This window comes from Equus caballus, chromosome 16, assembly GCF_041296265.1.
Source record: "Equus caballus isolate H_3958 breed thoroughbred chromosome 16, TB-T2T, whole genome shotgun sequence".
Classification (NCBI taxonomy): domain Eukaryota; kingdom Metazoa; phylum Chordata; class Mammalia; order Perissodactyla; family Equidae; genus Equus; species Equus caballus.
The window spans coordinates 95,141,937-95,155,223 of record NC_091699.1 but is presented as its reverse complement, the minus strand read 5'-3'; the positions used below and the strand labels follow the sequence as shown (position 1 = coordinate 95,155,223).

The 13,287-nt window shown below is 42.9% G+C and overlaps 3 protein-coding genes across 38 annotated transcripts in view; 2 read left to right on the top strand and 1 right to left on the bottom strand.

The window, feature by feature from the left end:
- The window catches only part of MED12L (mediator complex subunit 12L), a 315,678-nt gene that overhangs the window by 173,626 nt on the left and 128,765 nt on the right, over positions 1–13,287 (bottom strand). The window lies entirely within an intron of this gene.
- The window catches only part of GPR171 (G protein-coupled receptor 171), a 63,716-nt gene that overhangs the window by 23,218 nt on the left and 27,211 nt on the right, over positions 1–13,287 (top strand). The window contains exon 1 of one of the 2 annotated variants that reach the window (XM_070236901.1): positions 4,374–4,532. The exons of the other annotated variant lie outside the window; for it this stretch is intronic. The gene's annotated coding sequence lies outside the window, so the exon portion shown is untranslated. Of the gene's footprint in view, positions 1–4,373; positions 4,533–13,287 lie in introns of those variants that run through there. 2 annotated transcript variants of the gene reach the window in all.
- P2RY14 (purinergic receptor P2Y14) overlaps positions 1–13,287 on the top strand; it is a 49,542-nt gene that overhangs the window by 23,218 nt on the left and 13,037 nt on the right. Inside the window, exon 1 of one of the 6 annotated variants that reach the window (XM_070238339.1) lies at positions 3,570–3,947. The exons of 2 other annotated variants lie outside the window; for them this stretch is intronic. The gene's annotated coding sequence lies outside the window, so the exon portion shown is untranslated. Of the gene's footprint in view, positions 1–3,569; positions 4,533–13,287 lie in introns of those variants that run through there. 3 more of the 6 variants (XM_014731922.3, XM_014731923.3, XM_014731920.3) reach the window with 3 other exon arrangements.

Below are 13,287 nucleotides of genomic sequence, written 5' to 3'. Positions count from 1 at the left end.
TAAAAAGCGAAACAGGTGGCCACCGGGGCATAGAAAAAGGGCAAGGACTGCGATTTTTCACTACAAGTTTTATAAAATTATTTGATTTCTGAAAGTACAAATCAAAATTAAAAGGATGACTAAATTTCTTGGGCTAGGAAAAAAAGAAGGAAGGAGAACAGAGGAGATGCTCGTTCACTGGATCCGATCAGCTTTTCGTATCTGAAGGAGCTTCCTTTCTCACTGAGCCGGAGTCTTAGGGGGCGGGGTGCCCACGGGTTGCTAAGCAAAGAGCTAATGAGTCAAGGCCGGAAGCCAGCCTGGGCAGCCTGGCAACATGGGGGACAGAGGCTGCGGGAAAATCATCTGCTCTCCATCCCGACAGGCCAAGTAAACAACAGACTCGAGAGCATCGGCAAAAGACCTGCCTTCCACCCAACCAGGAGAGACGGGCACGACCATCTGTGATGCAGTACAATGTCAGAGGAGTGGTCTAATCAGAATCCAAAATAAGCACTATAGGAATTCAGAAAGGGCCGATCACTCATTCATTCTTAGTGGGAAGATAAGGGAGAGCTCCATAAATGGTAGAGTCTGAGCTGGGTTGAAGGGATGCATGGAGGAGAAAGCCCACTCCCGGTGGAGGCAACGACCCAACAAAGGCCAGAGGAGAGAGGACAGGTGGTGTGTTTGGAGATGGGCTGTGTCCTCAGCCCCATGGAAGCGCACGTCTCCTGCTGCTGTGCACGACTTCAACCTGCAGAGTGTGGGCATGGGGAGCCTCCTGCGACAATTAGCTGAGTGGTTTCTGGCACAGTGCGAAACTAAGACATGATGAACCTGAACACAGTGAAAAGGGGCGCGCCTCTGCAGTTGCCTAGTGTACAAGAATCCACCCTCCACACTTAGACTGGCCTGTTTCACTGCAGACAGTCTCTCAAACGCCAGGCACTGACATCTGTCTCCACTGAACTCGGGGTTCCTGCCACGCCCCCAAGTTTCCCCAGGTCCTTAGCTTTGTGCCAGTGGATTCTGTTAACACTTCTTTCTTTTAATTCCCCAAGACTGTTGAACTCATAAGCCTTAGAGATTTGAGTCTCCGGTTCCTCCACTCTCCCTTCGGCTCACAAAATAGAACAAATGCCATTATAAACGCACAAATTCCTCTAATCAAAGAAAAACAACTTTTGCCCTTTGGCATTCCCATGTAGTACTTGTTGGTTTCAACACTGCAATCATTATTTTTTTCTTCCTCTTCTTCTTCTTTTTCTTCTTCTTCTTCTCCCCAAAGTCCCCCGGTACATAGTTGTATACCTAGTTGTGAGTGCCTCTGTTGTGCTACACTCACTATTTAATCCAATAAATTGAACCAAGTTTGATCCACACAGCCTCAAGTACTGGTTTGGGTTAAAATATACACACATTTGACTCCAGGTTTCTTTGTATCTGAGCTAGTTCTAGCAATTACCAGATTACAAACAAACAAAGCTATTCCTGCAGATCAAACTGAATATTAATAAAAGACAGTTTATTTTTATATCAGGTATCACAAATCTTCAAAAATAAAAGTCAGCATATTAACTTTTACTGTGGCCTTCACCAATGTTTAGAAGTCTCATTTATGAAACAGACCGAGTCTTTTAAGTAAAACCTGGAAGAAAGAGAAAATTAACAAATCAACACATCCTGACTTTTGTATTCTTTTAATTCCATGAGTAAACATGATAGATGCTGAAGATATAAAACTGACAAGATCTTGCCCTTGCTTTCAACAGTTCCTGATCCAGCTGGGAGAAACAGGGCAAGCAATTCAAAACACAAATTAAGCTCTCATGGTTACACCCCCAGGGGCCTACAGCATCCAGCATCCAGCATCCAGCAGGTGACTAATAAATAGTACTCGGTTGAATAGATGAACAGACGGATATAAGAATGGGTGGAAGGAAGGCTAGACAGTATTTTTGCTAACAGTGAGGAGGCAGATCAGAAACAGCTTCCCAGAGGACAGGTGGGTGGAACAGCACCTGAAAGCAGTGTTTCCCCAGGTCTGAGAAATACTCAGGATAAACTGAACCCAGACAAATTCACTGAACAGCTATGTAATTATTTTAATGAAAAGATAACATAAACACATAAAATCTGTAATTTCAAAGATATGCTTGCTTAGGGTGAATCCTAACATTTAATTTTTCAGGTGATTCCATGTAAACAAAAATCAGATATAAACAGAGCAGATGGCGTGTGGATATAACAAAAATTGAGAGGCTAGGACACGAATGGCTAGAATTTTAGAGAAACAGTTCAAATGCAGAATGTACCACATGAAGGGAGAGGAGAATTACTCCAGAGTGACTGCAGGCAGGGCGAAGGCACAAGCCCAGCAAGGAGCGGGAACCGTGCAGACCACAGGAAGCTTAGACAGGGCAGCGCTGCTGGAAGATGAATTTCAAGACCAGGAGCAGCACTCGATGGGCAGGGCCGCACTGTGCAGCACTGGGTCTGCCAGACCAAGCAGCACGAACTTGTCTTGTAGGTGACAGGGACCCCCAAAAGGACCTGGCCATGCGTATATCTTAGAGGGTCCCTCTCGGGGTGACCGGAGGGCAGACACTGTGGTGGGGAATAGACTGAGGCAGGGAATACAGGCAAACATGACCTTGGGCTTGGTGAGAATCATAGACAGGCAATCTTTGGGCATTAAAAAAAAAATCATGTTTTGGTGATTGACTGGATAGGGAAGGACGAGCCAGTGAAGGAGAACTTAATGGTTTACAGCTTGGGCGACCAGTAGACGGTGGCAGCAAATAAAAGGGACTTCAGGGCAAGGGGGAGCTTTGCGAGTTTTTGTTTCATTTTGTTTGATAATGATAAGCATGATTGATAATGAGCGTGCTACCCTAAGACAAAGGGAAAGAAACTGGTGAAATGAGTAAAGTTGATGATATGGGGCCAAACCTGGATGGGTCTGAAGCAGACAGAACATAGGAGACGAAGCCCTTCCTCCTGAATGATGAATCAGGACTGCATTAATCCAGGGGATTCTGTGAGGGTAAAGATCCCGGCAACCGCTTGTTAACTATGGAGATGACCCAGAGGTTGGGGCCAAACAGGGCGCCCCAAAACCAGATCCAAGAGGAAGGGATAACCTGAGGAAAGACGAGGAGACCCAACAGCGCCAACTCAAGGTCGGGAATGCCTCAGGCTAACAGCTGAAGGAGGCCACGTACCGCCAAGTCCACCCGCAGAACAGGGTAGGGCTGGAGAAGGAAACGCCCCACGTCCAGGGAGACAGCTCTGGGGTTCTCGTATCTCTCTTCTCATTTGACAGTTGTCTTGCCCTCTGCTGATCACGACTCTCAGGGGTGCACCCGCCTACACAGCCTCCCCACTTCTGCCCCTGCTACTCAAAGTGGGAAGTGTTCTGCTCTGTTTTGCTCTCAAGTATTTTTCAGTTTTGCAACAAGTTTCAAGAAGTTAGTTGAAGTCATGTGAATTACAACTTGGAAATACTTCCAGATAAATATAGCAGCAATTCTTACAACAGCTTTACTGGAAGAGGTCACAGCTAGCATGGGAAAGATCCAGCCTTCGGCGGGCTGAGCTCTCCCGTGCTCGGCCGCTCTCCCCTCTCTCTCTGTACCCAGTTTCATACCACTTACTGTTTGCTCAGGACTGGGGTAATTTATAACCTTAAGCACAAGGCAGACCCAGCATATACAAGCACAGAGCAGAGCAGGGCTCCAAAGAGGAGTGGACATCTAAGTGCTTGGCACTCAAGCCTTTGGCGAGATGTCAACATTTCACAGAGCACTTTAAATGCTTTGGTTTGAGAGCTAATGCAGCACTTCCCACTGGTCGACACACGCAGCCCAGGCAGAACGCAAAGTACACCTCCCTCCACATCAGATGTTGCGCTCAGTCGCTGATCCAATCTTGCCTACAGAGAACATGGGAGCCTGGAAAAGCTGGTGAGTGAGAAAAGTCCATCCGATGCAGAATATATTTAAAGAAGATTTGTGATTCCAACGTAAAATCACTTTTTGTGCTCTTAACGTCCTGCATTCTCTTTTTTAACGGCTGGAATGAGAAGTGATAGATTTACAGGAGAGATTTGACTTTTCCAAGTTCAAAGACTAAACTGAGTCCAATTAGCTCTTCCCTGTAAACGTTCTCTACTTGCGTGACACGGGGTTTTCTTCCGTGGGCTTGTGCATTAGGCTTTAGGAACTTCTTATTTTAAAAATTTGTAAACTTATAGCTTGTAAAATATAAGACAGTGTTGTGTAGACCTGGACAGGAAGTTAGTCAGTTTTGGAAATGACAGAGAGCACTGACACAGCTGGGTTATGACGTAATCCTCAGAGCTAAGGGAGTCCAATAAAAGACTAAAATGCTGGAGAAAGAAGGGGGAAAAAAAAAGGAGGTTTGGTTTAAGAGCACAAAAAGCCACAACCTCACTAAGAACTGAAACCAAAGGTGAAATACATCGTGGAAGGAAGCACCTAGCGTCTCCCCCCGAGCTGGAAGCCTGGGCTGGTGGTGTGCATCTAATGGTGAGTTGCAACTGATTTTCAAAGGCAAGAAAAAAGAATCTAATAAGCCTCCTAGTTGTTGTTTTAGTTTTTTATTAACGTCTTAGGTTTTGATTTTCATGCGCCTGGTTCTTGACTTCTGGTTTCCTCCTCTGAGATTTCACTAACATTTAAATATCAAGCATTCACAGCATTTCTAGTTTTAATTTGTGGACAGCAAAGACAAAGAATAAAACTCGTGGAACTTACTCTATTCTTTGTTTTCCTAGAAATTCAACAGTAAAATTCCATAAAATCTAGACTAATAGATAATTTTAAAACTTAATTCGTGCTTAGAATTCACTCCAGTTTATTTTGCCACCAAAAGGAAAAAAACAACCTTTTTTTAAAGGGCCCCATTGTCTGGAGAGATTGTAAGAACACTGCAATTGAAGGAAGCCAGAGATTTGGGGGGTGATTCACCAACCACAAGCCCCTCTCCACTCTGCCACCAAAAAATTTTTTAAATCACTAAATTTATAATTTTTTAAAAGCTATGACTCTTCCTAAATGATTCTCTAAATGGAGAAACTGCAACCTCCTAAGTCCTTTTCTAACTTGTTTTTACACCTACCAACTTTCTTGCTAGTTCTTCCCACTTAAAGAAAGCATTCACGGGAAAAATATATCCACCTCCAAAGACACACAAACATTTAGACACACAGACAGAGCTCCCACTTCACATCATTACAATGAACACGCTAGCATTTGCAACTCCTCCTTCCCTTCAGCAGTGCCACCCATTCCAGGGGAACAGGCTCCATGGTCCCCAGTCCTGCTTCAGCACAAAGCCCTCTACGGGTTGCTGGGGTCACCGTGTCATCAAGACAGCCCGAGGGGAAAATCCAGTGTGAAAGCTGATCTTGGAAAATGTAACCAAGATCTGGGCTCACTGGCTTTTTGTCATACGCCCTTTGGCACAATTAGACAGATTTTTTTTTTTTAATCATTCATGTGTAATTTTACTAATAACAATTAAATGGACTAGCATTAACCATATGAAATTGCCATTTTTTGGAGATAAAAAATAGTCAAAGATCAGCAATTTTATACAACTCAACCTAATAAAAAAGAAAAGACACAAGTCTCAAAGGGCAGCCCAAGAGGCCAAGGGGTAAGGAGAACACCAATAATGATAATTTACATCATTTTTATATGACATGAGATCCAGGACTCCTAATTATTCCCAGAGAAACAACCCTCTGCTTCAAAAGCCTTGCACAGATACTGTGATCAAAATTGGGTGTTTCCAGTAGCCAAACTACACTGGGAAAGACTTTCTATTATTGGCTCTGTTCTACCAACTAGGAAACTGGGGCCCAGAGAGGTTCAGTGACTCAAACAAGATAATCAGCTTATAAAGGCCAAGGATGGGGCTTAAAAGAAAAAGTCATCTGGCTTCAAATCCAGCGCCCTTTCACCCACCCGACCTTGTCTCTATAACGTAAGAGGAGGAATGCATCCAATAAACATTGTGATTTATACATAAATACAAGTCGGAGATACAAGAGGGTCCAGGACTGCTCCCTCCCCCCCCTTAACTAGCTGTTTACACAACAACGGCAATAATCACATCGTCTAACATAGTCAATATTAGTGAGGACTCAGATTTTTGTAGAGCCTATCTCACATGGAGGAACAAAACAGGCACTTTGCAGATAAACAGCTGAATCTGAACTGTGACCCTGAGTTACACGCTTTTGCTTCTTAGCTCTTTCGCCTCTTTGATTCTCCCCTGTCCTATCACCTGCAAACATCATGCTAAACCTGTCACCCCAGAGAGCTGCTGAGGTGCTGGCTGGGACACGCTGGAACCTGGCACACGGCAGCTCTTCAGGAAAAATGGACTCCCTCCCCCACCCCTCTAATAACTTACTAAGTTAGAGGGGTCATACTGGCCAAGAGCAAAATCCCTCAGGAAATTTCTTAACTTAGAATCTGACACTCACGGGGCCAAAAAAGAAATCACAAGATAAGGGGAAATGAATGCTTCTCGCAGTTTACCTCCTATCATTGCAAAGAAAACTGGGCATCGTGCCAGGATGGAAGTAATGCATGTCTGTCAACACATGCCCAGTGAGTGCCAACTACCTTGAGGGACTACATTGTAATAAGTAGGCCAGTCCTTCCTGGACAGATGGGGCCGTGACAGCTTAGGAGCCTGGAGATCTGCTCCAAGGCCGTGAGTCCCAGGGGCAGTGGTCTCACAGAGAAAGAAGTCAGAGAAGGACGTGAGAGTTATGATTTGCTTAATCCACATGTTCGGCAGATGGATGGATAATCAAACAAATAGACAACCAAAAACCTCAAGAAAAAAATGAAAGAAATGTGATCGGTAGGAGTTATAATGATAGACTGGGAAGTTTTACATATTTTTTAAATTTAATTACTCTTCATAAAGATCTGCTATCCTTTTTCAGTATTTACAGACAGGCCACATACTGTCCAGTACACATATAGATTAACGGCTGACACATTAAAATAAGCAAACTAATCCCAAAGAAAACTTATTAGATAATATAGATAAGTATATTTTAGCCAGGGATTCTCAAACTTTTGGTCTCAAGATCCCTTTCATTCTTAAAAACTAATGACGAGCTGAAAGAGGTTTTGTTTGTGTAAGTTATATCTACCAATATTATTATATTAGAAATTTAAATTATGAAATTTATAAAATATTTATTTTTAATTCGTTTAAAATAGCATCACAAGTTAACATGAATAACACATTTTTATGAAACAATTATATTTTCAAAGGAAGTTTTAGTTAGAAAAATAGCATTGCTCTACATTTTTACATATCTCTTTACCATCTGGCCTGAGGCAGTTAGATTTCCACACCCACTTCTGCATTCAATCAGTTTCAAAATGTTATTTTAGTTAAAATAAATTGAAGAAAATCTAGTCTCACACAGATCCACAATAGGAAAAGGGAGGGGTATTTTAATAGCCTTCTGGATTTTCTTCTTTGATATCACACCAAAACTCAACAAGTGGTGGCTTCTTAAAGGTTGGTTGCAATGTGGAATCTAAAACCCTATCAATGAATATTTTTGTTACATGAAAATCCTTTATAAATCTTTTGCCCATGCTACATTTTATAACATTATACATTCACTAGTCATTTGGAGATAGACATTCAGGCAGAACTTTGAAGCACAGATACTTTTCCTCATATAGTATCAAAAGATCATGTTAATATCGGCAGTCATCTCAGTCTACGTACTGGAAAGCCGTCAAGTTCACAGTGGGAGAAGCAAGTTTTCCAAAATTCTAACTTTGATTGAAAGCTTGAATTTTATCACTGCCAACAAATATTGCTATTGTTTTCCTTGCCGTGAAGCCTTAGACAGTTCTTTTAGAGAAAATGTCTGCCAAATACCCAAGTGTGAATTACTGTAGTTTGTCTATCATTCTTTCAAGTAAAAACTGTGTTCCATGCAAAAAGCATTTAACTCAGCTTGCAACTCAATCCTCAAGTGTCGTTCCTCTATACAACTGTCACATGCGACAGAAGTGCTTTACACACAATTCCTATTCTGTCACATAAAATATTTAAAAGATACATACTTAAGGGGTAAGATTTAACCAAATTAACAATATGTATTACTTCATCAAGGACAGTCTTAAGTGAACTTGGCTTTTTGTTTTCTTTTTTTGTTCACTAAGATTGCACGGTGGGAAGGTATGCAATGACTACAGGACAGCTGGATACCTAGCCTTGATTTGTGTTGAAAAAACCACGGGTTTGTTGTACAAACCTTGGCTTTTACATCATTAGTGCAAATATCAGTAGAGTGAGTGCAAAAGGCAAATAACATGTTAGTGTTCTTTTAAAAGTGAGGCTGACCTCATGGCCCCCTGAATGGGTGTCAGGGCCCCCCATGCTTCCACAGACCATATTGTGAGAACCACTGTTTTAGATTGGAATAAGAAAATCTTCTTATGATACAAAAACGCACTAATTCAAAAAGAAAAAAATGATAATTTGACTATATTGAAATGAGTAACTTCTGTTTATCAAAATATACTTTTATATGATTATATATATTATATATTTTATATTTTATATTATTATAATATATATATTATAAAATCCAAAAAGTATATATACTTTTAAAAGTATACAAAATATAAGTTTTAAAAGTTACAGCCTGGGAGATGCTATTCACAATACATAAGCCCAACAAAGCACCTACCAACAATATTCAAAGAATTTCTACAAATCAACAACAGCACAAAGAATTCAAGAGAAAAAAACGAGCAAAAGATATGACTAGACATTTCCTGGAAACGACCAGTTATCACATGAGGAGAGGCTATTTCATCAATGACCACAGAAAGGCAAACCAGAGCCACAGTGTAGTAACATTTCACAAGCAAAAGTCAGAAATCTGAGAAAATGAAATGTTGGAGAGGATTTACACCCACAGAATCCTGATACGTTACTGGAAGGAGCATAAATTGGTGTAGCCACCTTGACAGAGAGTTTGGCATTATTACCCAATGATTCAGCAATTTAATTCCTAGATTTACACCCAAAAGAAACTCTCTCACATGTTCATCACGAGACAACAAGGACATGCATCTCAGCATGATTCACGAGGGCAAAAACCTGGAAACATCCCAAACACAAGAAATTTAGTGAATGAATAGTAATAGGCTCTGACCACAGAATGTTACGGTCACCAAAACAAATGAGTTACAGCAACACTCAGTAACATGGATTGCGTCATGTGCTATGATACATATAAAATCACTAAAAGATTGCAGATGGTCTTTAAAAAACACAATTTCATACATACATATATACATACAACATGTACATATATACACTTTTAGGACTCACATAGATGTTATGAAACAATATAAAACAAGACAGCGAGAGAATGAAGAAAACAGGACTCAGGGTACATGGAATGAAAGTGACCAGGGAGATGGCAGGTGGGGGAGAGGGTAGAGCATTCAGTCACATGGAGCTTATTACTGTCAGTGTCTTGGCTTTTGTTTTGGTTACTGAGTTTGAGAGAAATTATTAACATGATTACAACTAACCAAATAAGGGGCCGGCTCCATGGCCAAACGTTAAGTTTGCACTCTCCGCTTCGGCAGCCTGGCGTTCGAGGTTCAGATCCTGGGCACAGACCTTGATGAAGCTCATCAAGCCATGCTGTGGTGGCGTCCCACACAGAAGAACTAGAATGACTTACAACTAGGATATACAACTATTTACTGTGGCTTTGGGGAGAGAAAAAAAAAAGAGGAAGATTGGAAACAGATGTTACCTCAGGGCCAATCTTCCTATTAAAAAAAAAACTAACAAAAAAAGAATTTTAAAAGTCAATCTTGCATGAACTTTGCACAAGAATATATCATAAATCAAAGATTATAGTCAATCAACTATATGCACCAAAGATCAATAAAGATATCTATGCATTTTAACCCACTGCACACTAGAAAGTGACAATTCAGAATAAACTGTAAAAGACTTATCATTTGAGAATAAAGGAAATGAAGTCCTTAACTTGACCAAATTTGAACAAATAGATTCATTCATAAACTCAGAAAGTATCTACTGAATGTCTGCTATACGAGCCACACACTAATGCAGCAACAAAAGGAATAAGTTCTGTTCTCATGAAGCTGACCTCTAAGGGAGGTGTACGCCAGAAGAAGGGGGGAGGAAATAAGTTTAAAAATAAATATTATTCTAAATACTGAAGACAGCTATAAAGAAAATAAAACATGGGGAGAGGCAGGAGTGCTGAGCAGGGCATGGCTACGTCAGACCCGCGAGCAGGGAAGGCCTCCCCGAGGAGGAGACGTTGAACAGAGACCAGCGAGGCGGCCTCCCTGAGCAGGGCAATGAGACAGAAGCCAGGCCTCCGGGACCAGGACCCGCCTCAGGGCTGTGCTCTAGACCTTAACAGAATTGGACTGCACCATCACCATGGAGACAGTGTGAAACAAATCCACCTGGGTGTTCCAGCTGCTCGTACGCAGCCTGGACAAAACTCAGCTGGTCCTGCTCCAGACCCCTGCCAACAGCCCCACCTGTTTGCAAAGGACCAGAGACCCCTCATGGGTTCCTGGGGCAGAGAAAAGGCATGCACTGCTCAGAGCTCGGTGGCCATGAGTGACAGACAGGAAGAGCTCAGGGGAGAGCTAGGCAGCTCAGCTTTGCATTTTGTTTTCAATTTTTGTCCCACTGGGCCAGAATACCTAAGTAGCACAACAATAATCTATATTTACAACAAATATTGGTTTACCTGCCAAGGGCACCAAATACTCACTGGCTGGCCTTCTCCACACTCCACACTCCCCCGTGCCCCCCACACACAAACACACCTGGACCTGTTCCACAAGTTAATCACATCAGTGACATCCAAGAGATCAAAGAAAGGGTGCTGGCCTCTTTGCTGCTTCAGGCTGGACAAATTCACATTCGAGTCCCACAGGCGAGGAGCGGCCGCTGCTGTCCACTGGGAGAGCGATGCAGGCCCCAGACAAGGTGCTTGGACCAGGGCAGTGATAATCCAAGTTATGCTGACATGGGATCTGCCAGGCTCCTCCCAGGACCCTCTAGAGGGGAGGCATGAAACCAGGGTAAGACCCTACAGCTTAGACGCTTAGTCACAGGGCGTGGAAGAGCTGGGCCCTGGTCGTAGGCGCTCTGGTTACCACCTCAGGAACTTGCTCAAGCCACTAAGCTCCCTTCACCTGCTTTCTTCCTGCGTAAAATAAGGTCCTCCATCAGAAACTCAGCCAACACCTACCAGGAACCACCCGCTGGACTGGATGAAAATACAAAGTTCTCTCTCCACGCAGCAGTGCAGACAAGCTAACAAAAGCAAGTCTTTCCAATAGGGGAGGATACTCCCTAGTGGTTAAGGCTTCAGAATGGCACCGACCTGCATTCACATCTCAGTTCCACGACATCCCAGCAGCAGCACAGTGGACAATTTCTTCACACTCCCTACAGTTCAGTTTCCTCAACTATAAAATGGGCTTACTTCTCTCTCTTCGGGACAACTTGAGGATTTAAGAGCGCATAGCTGTAGTTCATTCATTTTCACTGTTACGTAAAATGTCCCAAGATAAATGATGTGTTTTTTACCCATTCTCCTGTCAGTAATCATCTGAGCTATTTCCACATCTTTGCTATTTCAAACAGTGTTTCTACAAGCATCCTTGCAAGTGATCCTGGGCATGCCCCTGTGAGAGTTTTCTAGGGCACATACCCAGGAATTAAAATGCTCAGCCATCGGGTGAGTGAACGTCCCTCTTTTCTAAATATTTCCAATTCCTTTTCCAAACTGCTGGACTTTAGAAATATAATGCTGAGCATGGGATACAAAGAAGTCCTGGTAGAATACATACAGCGTGAACAATTTGTACAATGGAAGGTATGTTCCTGTGGATTCAAATCATTCATTTTAAAAGGGAGGAAATGGAAAACAGAATTCAGGACAGGGTCACCTCCGGGCGGAGGAGCACTGACAGCCTGGGGAGGATGCAGCGGGAGATGCTGGAGGGGTGCTGGCTCTCAGTGCGGCACTGCGTTCTTTTTGTTGTGCTTTAGCTTATGTGACATAAATTCTTTTCAAAGGATCAAGTATTCCAATAAAAAGAAAAAATGAAATCCATTAGCATTGCCCATATCTGGGGCAAGGTAAAGTTCCCAATGAATATTCGGCAGTTATTGCTATAAAATGTGATGACAGTGGAAGAGATGACAAGACACAGCTGTAGCTGCAGATGAGGTGTGACTGACGGGGCAGGTGGGACAGTGCTGCCCTGTGGCGGGAAAGCAGGTGGCTCCTCAGCACCCAGGGCTGGGAGGGCCCCAGAACTGCAGGAACCGGAGGTGGCGGTGGGGAGGAGGACACGAGGCTGCTCGGGTGCCAGAACCACCAGACTCTGACCCCGAGAGGGCAGGGGCAATGTTGGTGGTTTTCTGCTTCACCCTCAAGCCCAAGAACACTGCCTGAGAACAGGTGCCAAAAGAGTATTTGATGGAAGAAAGGAAAAGTTTGTTTCATAGATGATGGTTTAAAACAACGTTTTAAGTAAAGATTACTTTGACTTAGAAGAATAGGTAGAAAGAGAAAAGAAGACAGCCAAGAACAGAAAAAGAAACACCAATTTTAAGGATAGGCAAGGAGCTCCCAAAGGTACCTGAGAAGGAAAGGTCAGGAGGAAGAGAAGTCCAGAGACGGCTGTGATGTGTTTGCTGTGTCAGGCACCGAGCTCAGGACCCGGCCTCAAAACTGATACACACATACATTCATATACACCTATAGACACACACGTGTATGCAGATACGCTGTATGTAATACAGATCATGCAAACAGTACATGTATACACAAGCACACATACACACACACAGACTCTATTTTACTGAGCCATTTTGAAAATAAGTTGCAGGCAATCACGGCCCTTCCCTCCTGAACACTTCAACATGCATCTCCGACAAACAAGAACATTCTCCTGCCGCGTCATAGCAGCATCATACCTAGGAAGATTAAGATCAATTCAGTAATTTCATATAGAGTCTGTATCCAGACTCACACGATTGTCCCAGAACCATTTCTGTGGCTCTCCCCTCTGCTCACCCCAGTCACCAGCACAGATCACTCCTATTATTTCTCTTTGGCCTCTTTTGATCCAGAACTGCTCCCTCCCACCCAGCATGTTTGCTTTTCGTGGCATTGGTTTTTTAAAGAGTCTAGGCTGG